Source organism: Hypomesus transpacificus, chromosome 9 (genome assembly GCF_021917145.1).
Source record: "Hypomesus transpacificus isolate Combined female chromosome 9, fHypTra1, whole genome shotgun sequence".
NCBI classification, from domain to species: domain Eukaryota; kingdom Metazoa; phylum Chordata; class Actinopteri; order Osmeriformes; family Osmeridae; genus Hypomesus; species Hypomesus transpacificus.
Window position 1 is genome coordinate 22,565,558 of NC_061068.1, and position 12,468 is coordinate 22,578,025.

Sequence of the window (12,468 nt, forward strand, 5' to 3'; positions counted from 1 at the left end):
TCTCTCTCTCTCTCTCTCTCTCTCTCTCTCTCTCTCTCTCTCTCTCTCGCTCTCTGTTGGGGCTAACAGCTGTCAGTTGTTCTCTCTTGTCTAGTTTTCTTTTTAATCAACGTTATTATTTCCATCACCCAGGCCAGTGAAGTTCTGCCATCTGTCACTAGCTTGAGACAAGAGCAGGGTAATTACCCAGTCCTGGCTCTGTCAAACATTTGCCTTCACAAAAGTCCTTTAAGCTTTCCAATTTAGTTTCTGGAGGCCCAGTCTTCAGCAGCCATTTGAAAAGGGAAGTTCCATGGCAGCAACAAAGCTATGAGGAAAGAGAAGTTGATCAAAAGAAGACCAGAAGGGTCCATCAATGTGTTGATCATTTATATTGAATTATATGAGCTGGCATGTGGTGTTTCAGTTGGACTGGGAATAATGATTAGATGCTCATTTTATTCCAGTCGAAAGAGTAGGCACACTTGCATTTAAATAGTGGACATTCAAATCAAATATATGCTCATATTTAAAGACAATATTATTTATTGGCCGCTAACAACATTGTCCTCTCTCCTACCACACCCTCCCCTTAGTCCCACGTCTGCAGTTGGATCACAATGATAATATCACACTTTTATTAAACAGTGAGAACGCGTTTCTGATCTCCAGTAACTGGCACCGTCGGAGATAGAGAATGACCATGTCCTCCGAACACTCGTCAGATCCACCAGAACGACAGCCTGGGGGAATATAAACCAATGAATACCCAGGATGGTAGGGGTTATTCCTCCAGATGAAATGGATTACACTTGATGAATTTTTCCCTGACCTTGTGCCATCCGCACAGAGGCCGATGACTATAGCAGACGCGGAAAGTCATTTGTAACAGGCTGTGACAACCTGAACCTCTGTTGGCTTTACCACATCTCCGGGAGGTTATTAACTCCCGTTCATTATTGATGAGGTGAGGCTACAATTGCACTCGCGCGGATGTAAATGAGACAGATTGGCGTGAACACACACCTGGCCACATGTTGAGTATTAGGGCCACACGGAGTCTCCCATCAGCCCAAAGCCACACCCACATCCAGTTCCCTGACACAGCCTGCCCCTCAGCCCTCCCTGTAGGTCAGAGCCTCTGTTGAATTGAATGAGTGAACGTGTACTCATCCTTACACCTCAACGGCAGAACTGTTACCTTTTGGGGAGATAAGATATGACAATTTCACACTCTTTCGCCACGCTTTGACTCGTATCGCAGCGCTCTCATTAGCATTTAAATGGGAAAAAGATAATGCTGCGGTTGGCAGAGTCGTATTTCCGCCACGGGGCTGGCAGACGACGAAGGGGAACTTGAACGCGGCCTTTTTCAAACTCGGGCTGTTTCGACGAAGTCAAGAACGGAAACACCGTCACAAGAGCTGTAGTTTGAGAAATTCCATGAGATCGTAAAAGTCAGTGAGAGCAGGGTATTGCGTAACCTTCGCCTTACTGAGTTTTGTGTTTGAATCTCCTGTCCGCTGTGTTCATCGGTGTGTACATTTGAAGGAACAGTGTCATAGAAGTACCCATACTGTTAGCACATAGCTCATGGCCCAGTTTTGATCAGCCACCTGGTCCAAACTCCCTGTTTCTGTTTTGCAGAGCAAGCAAGCAACATGAATGTTCAACGCTGGGAACCCAATACACAAACTGTTCTCAGTCTGTACCACGATTCACACACAACATGCCCTCTCACGGACCGGCGTGAAAGATGCCAGGATTACGAGGATTAAACTGAACAGTTCTGGGATTGGGCCTTGCCAATGTTTTCTCTGAGTCAGATCTAGAAAGTCCAAGTTATTCATTTATCAAGTGCACAGTACAAACGTGAGGTCGTTCCGAACAATGATATTCTCAGGATGTGGTTCGCCACAGCTCTGCTGTGTAGTGACAGGGGTAGCATTGCGTAGAGAACTCCCGGTATTTGAGACCGACTTGATTTTCTCTCCTCAAGTCGGACCGTGACTCAACTCGGGGGCTTTGCGCGAGTTCAAACAGGACAGCTGCTCTTTTTAAATGACACAAGTCTGTCTCTTTGTTTCGCCGTCGGTTTTCGCGGCTCCCTGGGAAATAAGGGGAAGAGCGCAGCTGTGGTGGGATGATTTGGGATGAATCAGAGGCTGTGTCCGATGAGGCTCCGGAAGGGTCTGATCCATCCCTGCACGTCCGTCCGACGCTATTTCACTTCCTGTCATGCAACCGGAGGAGCACATGGATTACATGATGTCAGCCTCTCGCTGCGAAAGTGTCCGGCGAACAATAACAAGGGTTGCACATTCGGGCATGGGTTTCTGGGGTTGAACCAGCCTTCGTGCTGGTGCTGTATACCTGCGGTGGTTTGGTTGTGTAATCGTTTCCCCAGCGTTGTTGGTCCCCCCCCCCCCCGCACCCCAGGCCTGTTCTACAGTATCCTTCCTCGCCCCCGCCGAACCACAGCTCCCCCGGCTGAGGGGGGGAACGGGGGGGGGGACAGGCACAGGAAATGACTCGGGTTTGATTCCACAGGTCACTTCGCAGGAAGCGGTCAACTGCTCTCATTCGAGCTACGCCAGCAAAGTCTGCTCAAGCAGTTTGGGGTAATAACTCGGAGCTGAGGGCGTGCAGCGTGGAAGACGGTCGTAATGGCCGTGCTTGTCGAGTGGGAGAGTCTCTGCTATGTCCGTCTCTGCTTGGTTTCTAACGTGCTGTCCTTTACAACCAGCATGTCAGAAAATAATCAGTGTGTCCATCTTTGATTCACTCCTTCTTAATGTCTCTCCTAGGACCTAATACCATGCCTGGCAGTTGATCCTGCCTCCCCTCCCTCCCTCTTATCCCTTCCTCCCCTCCCTCCCTCCCCTCCCTTCTCCTGTCACCACCTCCTCCGATGAGGCCGGGAAACAGGTGGCTGTGTGGCACAGGGAAGATGCAGACCTCACAGAAGGGAGTGTGTGTGCAGGTGTGTGTGTGTGTTTATGAGTAAGGAGGGGAGCTTTGCAGCTTTTCCACATCCCAAACCTTGATCCTGATCCAGGACTAACCAGATCCTAGCCAATATCTTCACTGGCACAGATGACCATGCAGGATACATAAAACTCCCAGCACAGAAAGACAGTTATGACTGATTCATAACGCAATTACAGTCGAAACACTGGGACGTAAGATTGGAACAGAAACGTTCTCTGATCAGTACATAATTAACGACGTAATTTCGACTAAACTTGAAGAATCTCCGTCAACAAACCAGACAATTGCCTCGAGTGTCTTTCTCTGATGAAGAAGACCCTCCCCACACATCTGTTCCAGGAATTTCCCAGCTACTAGTTGTGTTGTGAGGGATCCAGTTCTCTCTACAAAGTCGTCTGGAGCCTGTGTGGCGCATCGAGGGAATTTCCGGATGTTTCTTTCACCATGGCTTAGCGCTCAATCGAATTAAGTGTGACAGTGTCGTCAGAGTGATGTCACAACCTCCGATGGTTCCTCAGCGAGGACAAGTCGCGAGATGGTTATCTCAGTCCTCTTCTCCGTCCTGTCTCCTTTCCCACATGCATTGGAAATGGACAGCGTAACCCTCACCCTGCATCACACAAACACCACAGGTCAGTCTGGGTCAGAGTTGAAAAGGTCCCTGTCGTAACCGTCGGCGTCTGACCGTTGGCGCCTCCGGGTGCACCCATAACACGACAGCCCATCCAACGTTCCACGTGAGGACAACATAACAATCGATGTAAGAAGAACCGAAAAAAAAAAGTTCACGTTGTTACATAACTTTAAGGTATGTGAGGTTTCGTGATGAATATGCCCGTTGATTTACCGTGCCAGAGTTGGAGTGGAACAGCCTCCTGACATCTGTACAGTTCATCACCGACGATAGAGGCCCACCCCTCGACCCCATACATCTGCCTTCGCATGGCAGTCGCGCTTCCCAATGAGGCACTAATAAGCGGTAGCCTCGGTTTGGAAAACCAGCGCTGCCAGTGAGTCGTCAGCCAAGGTAAACCAACCCAATGCTCTCGTCCTGGAGCTGTGAAGCTGTCAGCTGGGGATTAGCCTGTACCGTATGCAGGCACACCGCTGCTCTGTATCCTTCCACACCACAATAAAACACCCTCTGACAGTCCTCCCCCCTCCTCCCGCCTACCAACGAGGTGTGCTGAAAACCCCCGCGTCCAGCCAACTCGCTTTGGACCAAGATGGTGGAGCTTCGCGTGTGCGTTCATGCGGACGTGTGTGTGTGTGTGTGGATATTGGAATGTAGAGGTCTGCTCACAGTGGTTTGGAACATGGGAAGTCTTTTCAGAGCCTTCACTTTTACCCGACTAAGAAATGGGACGGCTCAGCTCCATAGTGCTGGGGGACTAAGCCGCATCTGTCGGTAACGACGGTCATCGTTTGGCTGTAAACACTATCCATCTAAAGGCTGGGATTTTGTACAAAAGGATCCGGCGTCCAGGTTTTTGGAACGAGTGGAGACATTGTGTCTGGAAAGGCCGTCGCTGTGACGTGGCCACGCACCGTTTGGCTTGTTTCTGCTCTCTGTCAGTTTCCCCCATGTGTTAGCGTTTCATTGTTCCTCTAAGCTTCCTCTCTGCCTGTGTTGGCTGTCGTCTTAAAGAGATGCGTGACAGGGCTCGTTGCTTCATCTCTGGAGTCGGACCAGTCGCAGGAAGCTTGGTGTGCTCATCCAGGGGGGAGACGGCTTCAGCGTGGGTTTCTTCCCCCCCGCGGGGGGGGGGGGGGCCTGAGCTACAGGCGACAAGCTCATTTTCAATCGGACAAATGAGCTGTTCATGTAAGGGGGGGGGGGGGGGGCGTCCAACGCCGAGGCTGGCAGAGCCCCCCCCCCGCGGAGCCGCTGACTGATGAGCTGACACCTCCCCCGGCTCTCTACGTACTAGCAGTGAGGCTGCGCCGCGTGGGCTCACGCCCGTGTCGACTCTTAGCACCTTTGCCAGGACACGCATGCACACACGCCCCCTCCCCCCCACCCCCCCGCCCACTCTGTCCTCGATGACGCAGCGCAGAAGGCAGCGACACATGCAGTCGTGGGGGGGGGGGGGAATAGAGACCTGACTGGAATAGAGGCGGCCACCAGACAGACGTTGGCCGCTCTGGGAGAGGTGGCGCCCGTCACCGTGGAATGGATCTCATTAAAAGGGGGCCCCCGGGTCACACTTTGATGGACAGGGGAGACGTCAGTCATCCGCCGGTGGTGGATTAGCACTGAGTCACAGCCGACCCCCCCCCTCCCCCCTCCGGCCACCCCTCTGTCACCCCCCCCCCCCCATGAGAACACACGGCATACCAAGTGGGTCCACGCAGACTCTCATGTGAGACCCCCCCCCTCCGTCATCCGCACTCGACAGTCACAGATACAAAGCTGCATATTCGGCTCCCGACACCATCCTCCAGGCCTGGAGCAGGGGAGGGAGGTGTGGTACCAGTTCACCCCAGCTTCCTGGTCTGGGAGCTGGACGACTGGAGCTCATCTGCCCCACCTCCCCCCTCCCCGCCATCTCCAGGCTGCACCCCCCCCCCCCCCACCACCACCCGCCACTGCAGCCTCGGTATTTTCATGAGCCTTTACAATCCAAACACTTTGCCGCAAGTCAAACAAGCAGGCCGTTTCCAAGCCCGCCAGCATCGATCATTTGCCCTCTCCGAGACTCAAACCAGACCAGCCGTATACCCCCGCCACCACCTCTCCACCATTGTTATCTCCAGAACCGCATACTCGGGAAAACGGCTTGCCATATTCCTAACGGTGTTCACATACTCTGCCACATTGTGGTGATGTTACTCAGGCTAATGCTGGCAGCGTGACCCTGGCCTGTCCTCGCTCCGGCCTCTTGTAGGACAAGGAGGGGATGATCGTGTAGCCTCCTACTGTATCACTGCATTCCCTGGAGATCAAGTCTCTAACAATAGACCTCTGGCACCATGCCCAGGACAGGAGCGCGGGCGGTGGGCAAGCAGGCGGGCAGCGTGATTGGTCAATCCTCAGGACTCCACAAACCTTCATCCAACTCCTCAACCAGACCCACAGAAACAGTATAGGAGTTTTAAAAAGTATTTGACGTGACCTTTGGTAAAGTCGCGATGAGATGATCCTTTTAAATAACATTTCCCAATGTTATTGACGCGACTTCTGAATAAATATCATTCAACAATAAGTTTGATGGTTTGTTATTGTACTGAGTTCATGACCGAAGAAGGGTTAACCCTTGCGTTATCTTCGGGTCATTCTGGCCCATCAGTCATTGTAACCCACTGTGGTATTGCGACAACTTTACCGCATACAAAAACAAAGTGAAGCATTTTCTCAGAACCGTCGGGCTGTCTCAGACCCCCCACATCAGGAAGGTTAAAAGAAAATGCTTTTTTCCACGTAGTGTCTCCAATACCATGCCGCCAAAGATCCAGGGGAATTCTAGCGTGGAAGTTACATGAAGGTGACTGCTGCCCTTGATCCAGAAGGCTTATACGGATTATAAATGAACTTACAAATGGCTTATAAAGGTCTTGTAAATGAATTTGATCATAAAGCGTTACCAGCCCATTTGAATAACATCTAAATCCATGGCTAAATCCAGAGCTGTCATCTACAGCAGTTGTTCTGGATCTTGGCAGGGACTCATCCAACCTATTTCGAGAGCCCGAGACAGATTCTATGATGACGCCTCGACTCTGGCGTCCCCTAACTGTTGTCGTTTCGTCGTTTGGCACCTTATTCCCCAATACTGGTAGACAGGAACAGTAATCCTCATTCAACACTCAGCAGCTTGCTGTGTGTCATACTGAACTCCATGCGTCGAGCCTGACAAAGGGAGAGAAATGTTCAGTCATGCCCCGCTCCCAGTTACAAGCACCAGTTGACGCGCCAGTCATGCGCCCGGCTACCGGAGAGGTGTTAACACCCGCGCCATAACACACATAGCACTTTCACCGGCCACACCCCTGTTCACGCTTACTGTCGCAACGAAATCATGTATTCACCATAACGTTGACATCTTTTTGGGCCTCGAATCATTCAGACCACGGTTAGAGAAAAGGCGCACGCAGACTGTAGACTCGGCTGTGCTGACGTCGTACGGCGACACGAGCACTGGTCTGGAGGTTGTAGATATATTATTGCGAGAGAGAGATATAGAGAGAGAGAAAGAAAGAGAGAGAGACAAAGAGAGACAGAGTCAAAGAGAGAGGGAGAGCGAGATGGACAGAGAGAAAGAGTCCTAGAGAGAGAGGGTGGAGGGAAATAGAAAGAGTCAAAGAGAGTCAGGGAGAGACCGAGAGAGAGAGAGAGAGAGAGAGAGAGAGAGAGAGAGAGAGAGAGAGAGAGAGAGAGAGAGAGAGAGAGAGAGACAGAGAGAGAGAGAGACAGAGAGAGAGAGAGAGAGCAGAGAAGAGCGCTGAGGTGTACTCCACGGTGACAGAGAGGTCAGAGGTGAACACCAGAGACTGGGTATTAGCGTTACCTTTCTGAGGGATTATGACATTTTTAGGGCTGGGGAATGTGATCCCTCCCCTGAGTGGCCTGATGTGGCCTCCAGAGGTGCTCAGGATGGGGGTCAATCTGCTCTGACGTGCCCTCTCACCTCCCTGCCGCTCCCTTCCGTCTCTCTCCCCCTCTCCCCCCCCCCCTCTCCCTTATATAACCCGAGTGTGTGGGTATGGGTAGGAAATACCTCACGTGAAGAGCCGCCATGCGCTTTGTTTTCCATTTCAAACGGCCTCACGCCGGCGATGTGAGGCTTCGAGCGGCCGCTCTGATATCATGTGTTTTTCGACAGACTTTAGATATGCGCCGTGCGTCGTAGCATCACTGTGAAGTCTGTCCTGGGCGGGGGTTTATTTTTTAGCGTGAGAGATTACAGGTCGCTTGTGCTAGGTTAGCCCGGTGTGGAAACAGCCCGAGGACGTGAACAGCTTAGCCCCTCAACACACACAGGTGGGGGGAGAGGAGCTTCCTGCACTGGGGCACAGGACAAATGAGGAATTGACTCATTGATGAAGGGAAATACAAAGCATCCGTAATCACAGTAACATTGCTAATCCCTTCCCTAAAACAGCGGGGGGGTGAACCTGTCGCCCCTTAAAACACAGGCCCCCCTGGAGCACAAAGACCCCCTGGCAGTCCACTGAGGGCTGACCGTGGTCAGGGGTAGGGGGCGGTGAGGGGAGGGGAGGGAAGGGGGGGATGTTTATTCAATGCTTCGTTACCCTAACAAAGACCTCTGACAGTCTTTGATGGTCGGGAAACTGGACCGCAGATTGTCTTTGAGGCTGGCCGAGTGGAGTGGAGGGGGGGGGGGAGCAGGAGAGGGGAAGTGAGAGGGAGGCGCTGGACTAACGGAGACATTTATTGATTTTATTGACTGATTTATTCACAATCCCACTTCAAATATGACAATAATACAGTTGGGGTACGAGACCAAATAGTCGAGATTTATCCACAACCGGATCCTCCTCTTCCATGAATGGACAGATGTCGAGAGCACCTCCACGAGATCCAGTCCGTCTCTGAGGGACCTGTCATTTATGCTTCCAGAAAAGTGGAAAAATCGAGAAACATGAAAAGTAGCCATTGGGAGAATGACATATCGTTGCTTACTGCAGCAGTGTTGCACGGTGAGACGTGGCTGCCAGGTTCTCTTTCCAATTAGCATCGCGTTTCACCAATGACAGCCGACATACAGTTGACGCACACGTACGTCCCTCATTAGCGAGCTGCAGAGCCTGTTTGTCATAATAGCCCCATCAGCAGGGTGAGGCCGATCAAGTCATCAAGCTCCAGTCCCCTCGCGAGTCGTCTCTCTGGCCGTGCGTCTCCCCTCCGCCTGTCGCCCCCACGACCGTCCCTCTCCGGCAATCTCCAAATCAGCTGTCGTCCCCGCTAATACGAAGCGACTGCCAGTTGCCATGGAGGAAATCATCCACGTCTTTAACGTCACTCCTCATTAGCGGGGAGGCAGAGGCAGGTAAGAGAGTTTCCCTCCAGACTGTGCCCTGTGTGAACCCCCAGCCTCCTCAGCGAGAGCGCCCTGCCCTCCATCCACTTCCAGCAGGGGAGGAGGGCAAATCTTTGGCCCCGGAGGGGCTCCGGCTCCCAATAAACAAGCAATTAAAACATGGGGGTTGGTGCCTCTCGCTGTAGGAATGGCCCATGAACTGACAGCAGCGGGGGGGGGGGGGGTGTTGACTTCTGCCGTCCCGTAAATTGGCTCTCTCTTTTCTTCCCCCCCTCCCTTTGGGGCATCCGAAAGTTATAAACAACAGTTGCTTCCCGTCTTTTGATGACGGCTCGCGTCGGGCTTCTCCCTCCTCCCTCGGAGCTCGTCCTCATCTCTCTCTCCCCCCCTCTCTCCCTCTCCCTCCCTCACCCCCCCCCCCCCCCTCCCCTCCCCCCCCTCGGCGTGAATGCTGCCCGGGTCTGTCATCCACCTCTGGTGAGACACCTCTTTAATATTAACTGCGCATTAGCCGCTTTCTGCCTGACACGGCCGTTCGCCCACAGCCCACAGAGGAGAGCGGGACGAGGACGCATCACGCCTGACAGCCCCCCCGCCGTGGAGAAAGCTGCTGACACACGGATGATTCCAGAAAACCTTTCCCCCGTCATCAGCCAATCACCCCCCACCTCCCGTCCCCCTCTCGGCTGCCCCCCCCCCCCTTTGCCCGTACCCGGGGGGAGGGGGACGGTCCCATCTGTCACAACACCCAGGGATGATGTGTGTTCACTGGTTTGAATCTCAGAATCCGTGTAAAAGTAGCTCTTTCCCCACCCTCTACCTCCAACCCCCTTTTGACTGTGTTGTCCCTGAGTCCAGTAACCATGACTATACGTCAACCGTACCAGACGTTGGCCAGCAACAAAGCTGTCGAAGGCTCCTCCTGGACAATGCGAAGCAGCACCTGAGAACAATAGTTTTTCTGCATCCCTGCAAGATGCAGGCACTCGACTTGTTTTTTGACATTTTTGATACGGTAGACCCGCCTGGCATAGGCCATCAAGCCGCGTCAAGCATGACACCTCGGTGTTCTCCCAGGGACCGCCACGCCCCCTCCTGACATCTGACCCCCAATAACCCTCAATCAGGCCTCCAGGCCTCTCCAGAGACACCCCCCCACACACACACACACCTGCCGTGACATCAACTCCGTTCTGCAAATCTATCCGGTCACGCTTTGCATCTGAGCTGCTAACACCAGATTTACCCTCTTCTCTTTGTTTCTGTGCACACAAACACACACACACACAGAGACACACGCACACAGACACACACACACAGAGACACACACACACACACACAAACACACAGAGACACACACACACAAACACACCCACACACTCCTGCATACAGGGGCTCAGGTATGCAGTAATCCCCAGCCTTGTAGATGCATCCCTGCTGTTGGCAACACAGAGGGAGAGGGCCTCAGGACTAACCCCCACTGGGCCTGTGCTCTGTGGGACACTTGGGAGAGGAGGGTCACATTAAAGGACAACTCACAGCAGCCTGGATTGTGTTCGAGAGAGAGAGAGAGAGAGAGAGAGAGAGAGAGAGAGAGAGAGAGAGAGAGACTAGATAAGAGAAATATAGCAGCAGGATACTAGCATAGTTCCCCTTCAGGTTTTTCTTCACCCCACGTAGCTCCACAAACTTCTCCCCTCCTCCCTCCTCCCTCCTCCCTCCTCCCTCCTCCCTCCTCCCTCCTCCCTCCTCCCTCCTCCCTCCTCCCTCCTCCCTCTCCTCCCTCCTCCCTCTACTCCCTCCTCCCTCTCCTGTGTCCTCCCTCCTCCCTCTCCTGTCTCCTCCCTCCTCCCTCTCCTGTCTCCTCCCTCTCCTCCCTCTCCTCCCTCCTCCCTCCTCCCTCCTCCCTCTCCTGTCTCCTCCCTCCTCCCTCTCCTGTCTCCTGAGCTCAGGGACCTCATGGAAGCGGGGGAACAGGGCAGCCATGTTCTACCTGTCTGTGATCCATTATTCAGCCGACTGGAGCAGAGTTGATCTGATGCTGGGAGGAGGGAGGGAGGGAGAGCCCAGGTATGGGGGAGACCACCCGGGGGGACCAGCTGACACGTCTCGTCAGTGTGACCTGTCCATCGCCATCCATCCTCTCCTTGGCTGTCACATGACTCAGCCAGCCCAGTGAGGGACCGGCTACAGGACAGACGTCTGCACTGACAACAAACTGTACAAGCATGAGTGCTAAATCACCCACGTGCACGCGTGTACTGTCTGCGCACGCACGCGCGCACACACATACACACATGCACACACACACATGCACACACGCCGGATGATAGCCTGCCGGCTCCCCGAACCTTCTCCCAGTGGCACTTCCACCTGGCTCTGTGGGAAGGCGTTTCCATGGAGACTGGGTGGTGAGCGCACTAACGAGGAATTGTTTTTGTGTTTGTGTGGATTTGTGTGTGTGTGTGTTTGTGTGTGTGTGAAGGGGCAGGTGTGATAAAGCAGTGAGGACAGGTGTTGGGAAGCTGTCAGTCTCTGAGATCAGTGCAGCTGATTGGGGCTGATTGTCTGGAGAAACTTGCTTAGGAGGTAGTGCTGGTTATAGGGGGCTGGTTCAGAGATAGTGCTGGTTATAGGGGGCTGGTTCAGAGATAGTGCTGGTTTTAGGGGGCTGGTTCAGAGATAGTGCTGGTTATAGGGGGCTGGTTCAGAGATAGTGCTGGTTTTAGGGGGCTGGTTCAGAGATAGTGCTGGTTAGATGAGGGGTGGTTCAGAGATAGTACTGGTTAGATGAGGGTTGGTTCAGAGATAGTGCTGGTTATAGGGGGTTGGTTCAGAGGTAGTGCTGGTTAGATGAGGGTTGGTTCAGAGATAGTAGTGGTTAGATGAGGGGTGGTTCAGAGATAGTGCTGGTTATAGGGGGCTGGTTCAGAGGTAGTGCTGGTTAGATGAGGGGTGGTTCAGAGATAGTACTGGTTATAGGGGGCTGGTTCAGAGGTAGTGCTGGTTAGATGAGGGTTGGTTCAGAGATAGTGCTGGTTATAGGGGGCTGGTTCAGAGGTAGTGCTGGTTAGATGAGGGCTGGTTCAGAGATAGTCCTAGTTAGAAGAGAGGCCTTGTTTGGTGATATGGTTGGTTAGGTGAGAGCTGGTTAGGAGTTAGATGAACCTGGCCAATGATAGAAGCCAGACCCTCCTCTTATCATCCTCTCAGTCCGATGGCGCTTTCACACACACTTTATGACTGCTCAACTCTCTTGAGATTCCTCACTCAACTTCTGTAGCAACGGTAGAAACTACAGCTCAATAAATGAAGAAGAAAGAAAAACTTGCGATGACCCCAAGAATGCTTACCTGCCCACGCTGACCAGGGAGCGGGGGTCACCGATGTGGAGCGGTGGTCAGAGGATCCCGGCGATCGAGCCGTGGGCTTCGACGCGAGCTATAATCGGATGGGGCCCTGTCTTTTCCACGACCTTGAGTGCTCGCTGTCCCGC